Here is a 10,686-nt window from a genome sequence, read left to right on the forward strand (position 1 = left end):
AATAAATTACAACTAAGAAAACATTAAAGAAAGCTAGAATTGAGAACTAGAAAGCAAAACTAAGAGAATTTGAGGGAGAGAAGGGAAGGGAGCTCTAGAGAAGTGTTTGAGAGCTCCCCCCCTTGGGGTGTGTTTACAAGCTTAGAGAACTTCCCTATTTATAGGCTTAGGGGAAGTGAAAATCTGAATTCAATATGGCTAATGCATACAACACTTGTTTTATAAAATCTGAAATGGTTGATGCACTTGTATTAGAAAATCTAAATTGGGTGATGCACTTGTATTAGAAAATCTTGAATTGGTTGATGCACTTCACCAATAGATCCCACCAGCAGCCCTAGCTCATCTTCATGTCACCATGACCAAGCTTCCAACCAGAAATGATAGCTCATACCTAGCTCACCATGACCAAGCATCCAACCAGCACATGCTGAGGTCAGCATGACCAGCAACTTCAAGGGCTTACAACTTGGGCTTCTCTTAATCAAATTAGGACTTTAAGCACTCGAAATTGAAGTTCAGAATGTCTTCTTTCCAGCCATATGTTATTTGGGCCAATCCAAGGTCGGAGGAAGAAGTTAAGGCCGAAACAAATTGCTAACTCATTTTCCGCGCTGATAAGATCCATCCTGAGCATGGTTCTGTGTTTGCTAGGTAACGGACTCCAGATTTATCCAATGGGGTTTAATTTTGGATATGTTATAGTACACCCCAATGGGAACAACTTTCATGAAGAATGTGGCCTCATTCAAGCTATGTAGGTTGTTGAAACAAAGCTTGCAATATGACCTACGGAACTGGACTGGCAGGGGGCTGTAGCCAAAATGAGTTTGTCTTTAAGCTCTTCATCCATTCATCCAAATTAGGCCTTAACATGCTTGAATTGCATGAATTATGCTCTCTAAACCCATCATTATTACCTAAAGCTCAATGAACTGAAAGATAAACACAAAAAGGATTAAAAGCACAAGTTTAACTCAAAAACATAACCAAATCATAAGCTAGAAGGGTACAAAATGATATACAATTATGAACCGATCACCCAACACTCAACCCTGCTCAGGAGGATTTGCAGCTGCCAGCTTTGTCATGTGCCTCCATGTGCCTCACCCATGCTGCAACTGACTTTGGATCCAACATAATGAGTGAAGTGGGGAGGCATTCCAGCTATGAAAGTCTAAAGGATCAAGTTGGTACATGCTGGAGTTATTATAGAGAAAGCATGTGCATGCATGTAAAGCATAAATGAAATGAAGTCAATTCCAGTCTCTGTTCGGCAGCCACAATTGATCACCTTTGATCCCATGTGAAGAAAGCTTGAGGTGCAGCAAAAGAAGTATGGGATGGGATTGATTCGAACCACACTAACATAGACAAGATGAAGTGGGAGTTATGGGTTGTATTAAATGAGGAATGGTGGTGTTGGATTTCATCATGATGTTCCTCCCTCTTAGCCCTATAAATAGAGGAGTCTTTAAGCTACAAAATTCACTTCAGCCATCCTCCACACTTCCATCATCCAGAAATCATCCTCATACATTCCCACAACCCCAAACACTCAAGCAATCAACCCAATACTCTAAACTGCCCCAAAATCACCAAAACAGCTCAAGAAAACCTCCCTTCCATTTCCCTACGAATTTCCTCTTTCTCAGCCATCACCACTCACTCAAGCTCATCTCAAATCACCTCCATATCCTTCATACATCCTTCTAGACGTGGAGAAGCTCTTGGAGAAGCATTGGACACTACAAGAACTTCATAAAAAGGGTTTTTCTACTCTTATGGCATTCATTATGTTTTCCCATTTCTATTTTAGTTTCTTTTCCATTATGAGTAGCTAAATCCATAACTAGGGCTTCGATGTAACCTAACATGAATATTCTGGGTTTATAAGTTTGGAGTTTCAAGTTTGATTCATGATTCATGTTCTTATTCATTATGCTTATAAGTTAACATGCTTGTTTGAATGATTGATCACCATTAGAACTTGTTTGTTAACTATCTTGGTTTGAATTAAGAGTAGACACCATGCTTTAATTCGAATTGAACTATGAATAGGAAGAGTATGTATGGACATTCGACAACAGGGATTAGATACATGCTTGGTTGTTTAAATTGTTCTTCTATGCTTAATGGGTTCCTAATGCTTAATTTTAGGTTAGACAACAAATGATCAAATTAGGGAATTAGGAACACAAGGTTAGGATCAAACACCATGGCCTAATCATACTTTAGCTAGAATCAATCTTTGAATCTGAATTAGACTTGTTACTTGACTCCATATAACCCAGAATTGAATTGTTATGGTGATTCGAATGCCCTAGTCTCCAAATCTGTTTTCCAACTCTTAAAACCACTCTTTGTTACACTTGTTTATTTGCTTTCATTTGCAATTTCAGTTTGCTCACTTCCTTTCACAATCACAATCACTCTCACTTTAATTTCTGTTTTAGACTTAACTTCCTAACTTCTTGAATTCGGTAATCTACGTACATAACTAATTTGAACTTCTCAGTCTTCGTGGGTACGACCTCGTACTTGTCTTGCTATATTACTAATTGCCCCGTACAATTGCGAGTTAACATAATAATTAACAACAAATTTTGGCGCCGTTGCCGGGGACTGAACGAAAGTTCTTCCCTGGTTATGTGCCCAAGGTTACCCTATTCTTTTTAGTGTTTCTAATTAATCTAATTTTCTGTTTCAGGTAGTTTATGTCTAAAAGACCGTTCCTTGAACAAGTGAGGTCTTCGTTCCAACGCTCCAGATCTTTGAACGCAGGACCATCGTTGCAACCCAACCGGGTGATCTCTGAAGTTCATAATCGTCTAGAAAGAGAGTTGTCAACTGCAAAAGAGCAAGCTCTTGCCACATTTACAAGTATTGCTCTCCACACTGAACTTCCTGGTTCTTCACCTTCAAATTCGGAAGCAAGTTCAGACCAAGAAGAAGAAGAAGAGATGGCTGCCAATGAGTTCATGGGAGAACTTGATATCCCAACAATTCCAGCATCTCCTTCAAGCATTTTGCTGCCCACTGTAGCTCGAAATTATGAGCTTAAATCTTCTCATCTTAATATGCTGCCTTCCTTTTATGGTTTACCTAATGAAGATCCATTAACTCATATAAAGGATATTTTTAATGTTGTGAGTTCTTTTCCCTTGACAGGTGTGACAGAAGATCAACTTCGAATGAGAGTGTTTCCATACACTTTGAAGGATAAGGCGAAATATTGGTTGAATTCTTTGAAGCCTGGTTCACTCACTACATGGGCTGCCATTCAAAAGAAGTTCTTGGAGAAATACTTCTCCACGCAAAAGACCGACATGCTTAGGGATAAGATCTTGTTATTTGCACAGCAAGATGATGAATCGTTTTGTGAAGCATGGGAGAGATTCAATGGGCTGCTCAACCAATGTCCTCATCATGGGATTCCATTGAAGCTTCAAATGCGTATGTTTTATAAAGGACTAACCCCTTCTAGTCATAATATAGTCACCAATTTTGCAGGTGGTTCTTTTAAAACCAAAACTCCAGAAGAAACATACGAACTCTTTGAGGAGATAGCAATGGAGACCCAACATACGGATACAAGAGGTAAACGTGTTATTAGTGGTTCTAATGATGCTTCTAGTGTGCAGATTTCAAAACTGGAACAAAAGCTAGATGCTCTTCTTGCATTAAACTCAAGAAGCCCTCCGAAGGAAGTGTGTAGTATTTGCGAAACTCCTGACCATGCTACCATAGCTTGTCCACTTGGGGCTGGATATCCAGAATTTGTGCAAGAGCAAGCTAAGTTGGTAAATTCCTACAACCAAGGTCCAAGAAATGATCCATACTCTCAAAGTTATAATCCAGGTTGGAGGAATCATCCAAACTTTTCATGGAGGAATACTCAGAATCAAGCTAATCCCCCTTCATTCCAAAAGCCACAACAAACATCATCATTGGAGGATATAGTTAAGCAGATGGCAATCAACCAATCCAATTTCCAGCAAACTACACAAGCTGCCATTGCCAAATTGGAAGTTCAAATAGGCCAATTAGCTGCTGAAATAACTCAAAGAGCACCTGGGAAATGGCCAAGCCAAACCGAGATCAATCCAAAGAACCAAGAAGCCAAGGCCATTCATGTGCTCAGATCAGGTAAGATCATTGATAGTAAAGTTGATTCTAATCTTTCAAATGATGTTGTGATTGTAGAAGATGAAGAGGAGGAGACCACGGCTACAGAAGGGGAACATCTCAAAACTTCTCAATCTGCTCCTAATGCCAAATCAGATTCTCAGGAATCCAAACAATTCCAATTGCATAAGAGAGATGACAAATTGTGCCACCACATCTTCAAGAAGATAGATACGTGCCACCCGCTCCATATGTTCCACCGATTCCATTTCCAGGCCGTCTTAAGAAAGCAAAGCAAGATAAGGCTTTTAAAGAGATTTATGATATTTTGAGTAAAGTTAATATCAATTTGCCTTTGCTTGATGTTATTGAACAGATTCCTGCATATGGAAAGTTCATCAAGGACTTGAAAACTCACAAGCTCAATTTCGCTCCAAATGAAGATGTAAAGCTTGACCAGAATGTAAGTGCTGTGTTGCAAAGGAAGCTTCCACCAAAACTAGTTGATCCTGGCAGCTTTGACATTCCCATTAACATTGGAGGCAATAAGGTTGGAAGAGCCATGTTGGACTTGGGAGCAAGTGTCAACCTAATGCCATATTCATTGTATCAAAAGCTTGGCTTAGAAGGGATGAAGAAGACTTCAATACGACTTGAACTAGCTGATCATTCTATAAAATATCCAAAAGGTATTGTAGAAGATATTTTAGTTCAAGTTAATACACTAATTCTCCCTGCTGATTTTGTAGTGATGGACATGGAAGACAATCCAAATGGAGATCATGTTGATCGCATTCTCCTAGGCAGGCCATTCATGGCCACTGCAGACACAGTTATCAAAGTGAAAGATAGCACCCTTTCCATGACTGTTCTGGGTGAAACTGTTGAATTTAAAATGCTTAATGCTCTATCTCAACCTTCTATCTCTCTTGATTCTTGCTTTTCAATTGATGTTGTGGATCATGAGGTTTCTTCCAAAATTTTGCAGAGAAAGTCTAATGATGCTCTAGAAGCTGTCTTAACACAAGAAGAGGAAGATCTTTGTGAACCGGAGTTCCAAGAAGTGGTGGCTGCCTTAGAAGTGTTTCAACCATACCCACCATCCTTTAGGCCACCACTCGAGCCTCTTGGACCATCATCCACGAAATTGGAGCCATCCATTATCACCCCACCAAAGCTAGAACTTAAACCACTGCCCAATCATCTTAAATATACTTATTTGGGTGCTAACGAAACTCTCCCTGTTATAATTGCTGCAGGTCTCACCTCACATGAAGAAGAGAGCTTAATTAAGGTTCTAAAAGAGCATAAAACAGCCATTGGGTGGACCATAGCAGACATCAAAGGAATTAGTCCAAGCATGTGCATGCACCGGATTCTAATGGAAGAAGACAGCAAACCATCCCGTGATGCCCAAAGGAGGCTAAATCCCAACATGAAAGAGGTGGTTAGAGCTGAAGTTTTAAAGCTACTCGATGTAGGAATCATCTACCCAATTTCAGATTCTAAGTGGGTGAGCCCTGTACAAGTTGTTCCGAAGAAGTCCGGAATCACCGTTGTGAAGAATGAGAAGAATGAGATAGTTCCTACACGAACTATCACTGGTTGGAGAGTTTGCATTGATTACAGGAAGTTGAACACATCCACTAGAAAAGATCATTTCCCCTTGCCTTTTATTGATCAAATGCTTGAACGTTTATCTGGCCATGCTTACTATTGTTTTCTTGATGGTTTTTCAGGTTATAATCAAATTCCCATTGCTCCGGAAGACCAAGAGAAAACCACATTCACATGCCCATTTGGTACGTTTGCTTATAGAAGGATGCCATTCGGTTTGTGCAATGCCCCAGCAACTTTCCAAAGATGCATGATGTCAATCTTTTCAGATATGGTGGAACGATTCATTGAGGTATTTATGGATGATTTTTCAGTTTTTGGTTCCTCTTTTGATAATTGTCTTCACCACTTGTCTCTAGTGCTTAAAAGATGCCAGGAAACAAACCTGATTTTGAATTGGGAGAAGTGTCACTTCATGGTGAGACAAGGCATTGTGCTAGGCCATGTGATTTCAAGCAAGGGAATTGAAGTGGATAAAGCCAAGATCGATCTCATCTCAAATCTGCCACCCCCTACCTCTGTGAAAGGAATTAGAAGCTTTCTAGGTCATGCTGGATTCTATAGAAGGTTCATCAAAAATTTCTCAAGCATTACAAGGCCATTGTGTAATCTCCTTGCTAAGGATGTTGTTTTTGAGTTTAATGAAGCTTGCATGGAAGCCTTTACTACCTTGAAGAGGGAGCTAACTTCAGCCCCTATTATCATAGCTCCAGATTGGTCTTTACCATTTGAAATAATGTGTGATGCCTCTGACTTTGCTATTGGTGCAGTTTTAGGTCAAAAGAAGAACAAGCTCCCCCATTTGATTCATTATGCTAGTCGGACCTTGAATGATGCTCAAATCAACTACTCCACAACAGAGAAGGAGTTCCTTGCTGTGGTTTTTGCTTTAGAAAAATTTCGTTCTTATCTTGTTGGTTCTAAAGTAATTGTTTATTCTGACCATGCAGCTCTTAGATACTTGCTCACTAAGAAGGACGCAAAACCACGCTTGATTAGATGGATTCTCTTGCTGCAAGAGTTCGATTTGGAAATTCGAGACAAGAAGGGATGTGAGAATGTGGTAGCTGATCATTTGAGCAGAATTGTGGTTGAAGAAAAAGGAGAAGCTGTGCTACCCTTGAATGAGACTTTCCCTGATGAACAACTATATGCTGCCCAAGTCAAAGAACCATGGTATGCTGATTTTGTTAATTATCTTGCTTGTGGTGTTCTTAGAAATGATCTAACTTCTCAGGACAAGAAGAAGTTCTTTTCCATGGTGAAACATTATGTCTGGGATGAACCTTTCTTATTCAAGCATTGCCCGGATCAACTCATCAGAAGATGTGTTCCAGAAGAAGAGCAAGAAAGCATACTTAGGCATAGCCACGAATTGGCTTGTGGAGGTCACTTTGGAGCTAAGAAACAGCACTTAAAATTCTCCAATCTGGTTTCTTTTGGCCCACTCTATTCAAAGATGCGTTTAATTTTTGTGTTAAGTGTGATAGGTGTCAAAGGATGGGGAACATAAGTCGCAGGAACGAAATGCCATTGAATAGCATACTTGTTGTGGAGCTCTTCGATGTGTGGGGTATTGATTTCATGGGACCATTCCCATCTTCCTTTGGTTGTACTTACATACTTGTTGCTGTTGATTATGTGTCTAAATGGGTGGAAGCCATAGCCACCAAAACCAATGATCATAAGGTGGTGCTCAAGTTCTTGAAGGATAATATTTTCACAAGGTTTGGTACTCCAAGGGCTGTCATTAGTGATGGAGGCAGCCACTTCTGTAACAAGCCATTCGAAGCACTCATGAAGAAGTACAACATCACCCATCGAGTCTCTACACCATATCATCCGCAAACTTCTGGTCAAGTGGAAATAAGCAATAGAGAAATTAAGCACATCCTGGAGAAGGTGGTGAACAATACAAGGAAAGATTGGGCAGCCAAGCTCAATGATTCATTATGGGCTTATAGGACTGCATATAAGACTCCCATTGGGATGAGCCCTTATCGTCTTATGTTTGGGAAAGCTTGTCACCTGCCAATGGAGCTTGAACACAATGCTTTTTGGGCCATCAAGAAGTTAAATTTTGATCTAGACAAGGCAGGCCATGCAAGAAAGTTTCAGCTCAATGAATTGGAAGAAATTAGACATGAGTCTTATGAGAATGCAAAGCTTTACAAAGAACGAACCAAGAGTTACCATGACAGAAACATTCAACGGAAAGAGTTCTCCAAAGGTATGTCAGTTCTTTTGTTTAACTCACGATTGCGTCTCTTTCCAGGAAAATTGAAGTCTAGATGGCAAGGCCCATTCACCGTGGTCAATGTTTCTCCCTATGGAGCTGTGGAGATTCAAAACCCTAAAGACGGCTCAACTTTCAAAGTAAATGGACAACGTTTAAAGCCATTCTATGAGGGAATCTCAGCTGGCATTCAAACAGGCCATGTGGTGGATCAACTTCCCTTTGTACCATCGACTTAGCTGATCACATAATGTCTTGCCAAGACAGTAACTAAGGCGCTTCTTGGGAGGCAACCCATGTGTTCAAGAAGAAGGTGCTTGGTAGCAATCGACCTAATCGCATCAAGGGGGAGCATTTCTATCCTTTCTCTTTACTTGTTTTGTTTTTATTTTAGTCATTTTAAGTTTCTGTTTCTTTAAATAATTTTTTTTCATATGAGCTAACTTTGGGTAACCCCAGTGAGCACCTCCGTCAATACAGTGTCTAGGAGTTCTTTAGGCGACACCTTCGGTGTCTAAGAAGTTTGGGTTTTAAGCGGGACCATTGTGACCCCTCCAACCTTCCCGGATCCCCTGGCTGTGTTTTCTGAGGCCCTTAACTGGTCATCCATGAGTTGCTTGTATATTTGTGTTGTTTTTTTTTTTTTTTTCTTCTAAACTTTTTCTTAACTTTTCCCTTTATCATTTACTTGTTCTCAATCATCTTTACTTTGCTTTAACATTGAGGACAATGTTCAATTCAGGTCTGGGGGGAAGGTTTTCAAATTTCACTCATTTGTGTTTTCAATTTTCGTTCATTTGTCACTAATTTTTTATTTTTTTATTTTTTTTTTATTATTATTTTTTTTAATGTCATACAATCGATGCTATGGAGCTGCCATTGAGGTTTTCATATCAGAATTTTGCACTTCACAAAGCTTTGGCTCCTAGAATTCTGGTGGCTAAAGTACGATGCTCAAATTCTCGAAGGAGAATAGTGGAGACTACCCTAGTGAGCTATATTGAGCCCAATTGCTTTCTTGAGAGGGTTTAAAGTGTTTCTATTTCTCATCCCAATTTATTTTCTTCATTTCACTCTAAATGATCTCATTATTCCATTTTGATTGAATACTAAGGATGATTCTCTTTTGCAGATATCATGTGCTTGCTCTCATTCATGAATGAACTCATTGAAGTGATGCTAGGCTATGTGTGCATAACCATTCGATGTGCTTTCTTTTCACCCTACCTATATGTGTGTTCCATCAACCCTCTTGAAGCCAAACACTTAAAGCCTTTTCTTCTATCACCCTCATCATTTCCCTACCTTTGTATCTCAATCTGAGATACTTCACCTATTGTAGCCATACCCTATAGCTTAGAAATATACCAAGGTGTGCCAAGATAAAGTTTGAAGCAAGGAAGTTGCTGCCATGTGCCTAAATGAAAGATGGTGTGATTCTGTGCAATGAAGTTAATGAAGATGCAGATCAAATCAACGAAGATGAAAGTGTTTCGATTTGATCTAAGTGTAAAAAAAAATAAAAATAAAAAAATAAATAAAGTCTATGCCAGGTGGTACCATGAAGTTTGCAGCCATGCCATTATAAGTCAATGCCACCTTGCAGATCAATGAAGAATGCAACCTTGGTATGTTCTTAAGTTACCTGTTTTTCCTTCCAATTCTTCCATTTCCCCTAACCTTACCTTTCATTACAAACCTTGTGAAAGACCTAGCTGATCTTTGAGGATGTATTCATGGGTGCTGGTAGGTATGTGTGTATCTCTATTCTTAGTATTTGATTCCCTTCATGAGATCTAACCAAATATTGTGCTTCTATTTCATATACTCACTTAAGCTTGTTTGAGAGAATAAAACCATTGGTTCTGAGTGATTGAGTGTTATCTGTGAGAATTAGAGTCGAAGCATGTTCTTTATTCAAGGTTTGAGTGTGCTTGCTTTGAAACCGTGTGCCTTTGAGCTATAGCTTCCACATTACACACTGATTGATCACCTATCTTGGCAACTCTACGGTGTTGGAGGTATGACTAAAGTTTTCTTTCGTTCTCATTAGTTGATTTCAAGTTTTACTAACCACTTTGTTTTGTAGAGTTAGTAATGCGTTTGTGGGTATCGTTTCTGTTAAACCCTCAGGAGACACAACTCCTCCTACTAGGGATGCCTAGAGGTTTAAAGGCTTGTTGCATACGCTCAATGCAATCGAGTTACCTACGAAAGTGGTTTAGTTAACTTTTTGTTTTTAACTTTGTTTTGTGTTGTTTTGCTCGAGGACTAGCAAAATCTAGGTTTGGGGGTATTTGATCGGTTCATAATTGTATATCATTTTGTACCCTTCTAGCTTATGATTTGGTTATGTTTTTGAGTTAAACTTGTGCTTTTAATCCTTTTTGTGTTTATCTTTCAGTTAATTGACATTTAGGTAACAATGATGACTTTGGATAGGAAATGATGCAATCCATGCATGTTAAGGCTTGATTTGGGTGAATGGAAGAAGGGCTTAAAGACAAACACATTTTGGCTACAACTCCTTTCCAGCCCAATTTCGTAGGTCAGCTTCTTGGCCTTGGATCAGCATGCTATGGGGCTTGGATGAGGTGAAGATCTTCATGAAACTTGTTCCAATGGGTGTCTAGTACAACATATCCAAATTGGACATTTGTGGAGTGCTCAGCCCGCCCAACACTCAACCCTGCTCAGGAGGATTT

At 39.5% G+C, this 10,686-nt stretch overlaps 1 non-coding gene across 1 annotated transcript; it reads right to left on the reverse strand.

Annotated features, from left to right (window-relative positions):
- Window positions 1–3,329: 3,329 nt before the first annotated feature.
- On the reverse strand, window positions 3,330–3,436 carry LOC148297660 (small nucleolar RNA R71). Its single transcript, XR_015833199.1, has one exon. It is a non-coding gene; the product is annotated as a small nucleolar RNA R71 (small nucleolar RNA).
- Window positions 3,437–10,686: the final 7,250 nt, after the last annotated feature.

Source organism: Prunus avium, chromosome 1, assembly GCF_965620075.1.
Source record: "Prunus avium chromosome 1, drPruAviu1.hap1.1, whole genome shotgun sequence".
Taxonomy (NCBI): domain Eukaryota; kingdom Viridiplantae; phylum Streptophyta; class Magnoliopsida; order Rosales; family Rosaceae; genus Prunus; species Prunus avium.